General features: G+C 43.9%; 1 pseudogene; it reads left to right on the top strand.

Annotated features, from left to right (window-relative positions):
- Positions 1-2,275: 2,275 nt before the first annotated feature.
- Positions 2,276-3,083, top strand: LOC110291832 (aminoacyl tRNA synthase complex-interacting multifunctional protein 1 pseudogene; annotated as a pseudogene).
- Positions 3,084-3,432: the final 349 nt, after the last annotated feature.

The following is a 3,432-nucleotide window of genomic DNA, read 5'->3' as shown; positions in this document are numbered from 1 at the left end:
AGATCTGAATGAAGATGACACCAATAGGCATGCTAACATGGAAGGGGAATTTTTCATGGGCTCTCACCTTTAGACAACCACAGGTAACAAAGGAATGCTGAGAGCAAGAGCTATAGTTCCCCCAGGAAAGGTTATATGATGCCAAGTGGACAGCCCTAAAATCTTATACATATAAGTAACACGATGCAGACTATGATGACTAATCTTGATTGTCAGTTTTACTGCATTTGGAATTAACTAAAAGCCAAGCAGCTGGCACACCTGTGAGGGATTTTTCCTACATCGTTTGAAGTCAAAAGGCACAGACTACACATAAAAGGCCTTGGGATAAAGACTCTTTTGCTTTCTGCCTTTTCACTCTTACTCAGTGCTGGGCGGTTCATCTACCCGGTTCCTAAGCTACTCCTTCACTGGTTTCAGGATGGGATTTCAATGTAAAATGAAAACTAGCAACTCTCTGGGTCTTACCTGGGTCAGCAGCACCAGATTGTGACTGCTAAGACACCAGTCTCATGGACTGAGCAGCTACTGGAACCTTGGTTTTCCCATCGGGAGAAAGTCATTGCTGGACTACTCAGACCCCATAAGCTACTCTAGCAAACTGTGTGTGTGTGTGTGTGTGTGTGTGTGTGTGTGTGTGTGTGTGTGTGTAAAACAATAATTAAAAAAACAGAGGTCTCGAATTTGAGAAAGAGCAACATGGGGTACATGACATCAGCTTGAGGGGGTAATGGAAGGGAACGCCACCTAAGGCCCAGTCACCTCTCCCAGAACTCAGACTGCCCTACTCTCTCCCCCATAACCATTTTACTAATCTTCCCAGCCTTTTTCTAGTTTGAAAAACATGTCTTAACTCACTTCCAACATCACTTTCTCTGGAAAGCTATCCTCAAATGCAATGTCAAGAAATGACATAGACCAGGCAGGAAACTGTTCTCTTCTGATGATAGCATCCACCAACAAAGACAGTCAGACTGAAATTTAGACTGAGAGTCAGACTGAGAACAAGGAGTGGTTTAATTTCTTGTTCCTTCCTCAATTTAGTACAAGTTAAATAAATGGTACCAAGGCCAGGGCTCATGTGCTTTCATTGCTCACTCTCCAGTGGTTTGCTCCAGGCTGAGCATCTCTAATCTGGAAATTCAAACTATGCAAGGTTCTAAAATATGAAGCACTTGGAACACCACTTAACAACGCAGGAGAGCAGATGCTCTGTGACTGTGGGCACTGCCCCTTCCGTTAGTAAAAGCAATATGCTTGCCTTCCCCATCCCCACTAATCTATAATCCTCTAGAGCAAAGCACATCTTATTCACATAGATTATATCCTTCTTCTCACCCCACCCCCACCTCTTCACAATACCTTACACATTAATATTTCCTAAATAAATATTTGATAAATGCATGCAAAGATGGTATACCCTTAAGGACTTTAACAATTTCTAGGAGAGATGCCAAGATTTCCCATAAAAGCTACAAGACCCAACAAGGCATAGCTGAGATATTAAGTACTGCGGAAGTTGAGCTTTGCCTCGTGCCTGACATAGATTTACTTGTGTATCAAAAGCATACAGAGTATGTGGGTTTGGGGGTTTGTTTGGTTGTTATTTTTCCCACACTATTCTTTACCGTTATTAAGGTTTCACCAATGTATTTTGGTTACAGAGCACTTCACTTATGTAATTCCACACTTGCACATGGATTGAGCCCTGCAAACTCCCCTGAACTCTCTCAGACACTGGGCCACCAACCAGGCAGCATACAAGAGCTTGTCCAAGGCCCCAGACACATATACCGCAGAGGACTGCCTGGTCTGGCCTCAATGGGAGAAGATGTACCTAACCCTGGAGAAACTTGAGTCCCCAGGGAGTGGGGAAGCCTGGGGGGGGGACATCATCTTGGAGACAGGGGAGATGAGAAATGGGATTAGAAACTGTGGGAGGGCAGACAAGAGGGGGGAGCAACGACTGTACTGTAAAAAAATATAAAAGTAATATTAAAAAAAGAAAGAAAGCCAGGCGGTGGTGGTGCACACCTTTAATCCCAGCACTTGGGAGGCAGAAGCAGGCAGATTTCTGAGTTCGAGGCCAGCCTGGTCTACAAAGTGAGTTCCAGGACAGCCAGGGCTACACTGAGAAACCCTGTCTCAAAAAACCAAAAAAGAGAAGAAAAAAAAAGGAAAGAAAGAGAGAGAGAGACAGAGAGAGAGAGAGAGAGAGAGAAAGAAAGAAAGAAAGAAAGAAAGAAAGAAAGAAAGAAAGAAAGAAAGAAAGAAAGAAAGAAAGAAAAGAAAAGAAAATGCTAAACTGAAGAAATAAAAGAACTTAAAGCAAGAGCTAATTCAGGCAGAAATTCATAATGGAGAGAAGGAAATACCAGTTCCATCGAGTACTTTCTACTGTTTCTGAAAGTGTGATATAGTTCCCATCAGTGTTCTGATGGAAACAGCCACCTGTTCTGGTACAAAAGAGCAGATTAAAGGAGGGAAAGGAGAAGAGAAGGTAAAAGAGAAAACTGAAAAGAAATGAGAGAGAAGGGAGAAGACGCAGCGGTCGGCAGCAGCAGTGCTAACTCTAAGCATATGGATGCATCGTGCCTGGATCTTCCAGTTGGCTGTATCATTACTGCAAAAAAAAAAAAAAAAAAAAAAAAAAAAAAAACACCCAGATGCAGATTCATTGTATATAGAAGAAGTAGATGTGGGAGAAGCAGCAGCCCCCAACAACCGTCGTCAGTGCCCTGGCGAATCATGTTCTTCTAGAACAGATGCAAAATCAGATGGGTGGTTTTACTCTGTAATCTGAAGCCTGCAGAAATGTGGGGAGTAGCAGTACTGGTGATGTGTGCCAATTCACCAGAGAAAGTGGAGATTCTGCACCCTCCCAACGGGTCCGTTCCTGGAGACAGAATTCCTTCTGATGCTTTCTCTAGGAGAGCCTGACAAGGAGATGAACCAGAAGAAGAAGATCTGGGAGTAGATTCAGCCTGACCTGCACACCAAAGATGAGTGAGTGGGTGGCCACGTACGAAGGGGCTCCCTTTGAGGGGAAGGGGAAGGGAGTTTGCAGAGCACTTGGTTTTTAATAAAGAAATTTTTTTTTTAAGCAGAAGGCACTGTACTCAGAGCTGTAGGAGCAGATGGGACAAGAAGAAGAAAATCTCTGCCTTCCAGAGTGAATAAGGACAAGAAGAGGCAGGAACCTAAATAACTAGACCCCAGCAAGGTCGGTGATGATCGTGACAGAAAGGCTCAGGCCCTCCAACAGGAAGAGTGGCAGCCTACAAGTCAGCAATGAGAGGACAGGTCTGTAGTCTTTCCTGTCCTCACAGCCTAGGAAAGAGGGCTGCCACCGTGAAGCCAAGGAAACACGGCCCTGCTATCATGACCAATACACACCATTCCAGAAAGTAAAAAGACAAAAACAAACAACAA

The sequence above is a fragment of the Mus caroli genome, unplaced genomic scaffold (assembly GCF_978045245.1).
Source record: "Mus caroli unplaced genomic scaffold, Mus_caroli_1 scaffold_3, whole genome shotgun sequence".
In the NCBI taxonomy this organism is placed as follows: domain Eukaryota; kingdom Metazoa; phylum Chordata; class Mammalia; order Rodentia; family Muridae; genus Mus; species Mus caroli.
This window is presented reverse-complemented; position numbering and strand designations above follow the sequence as displayed.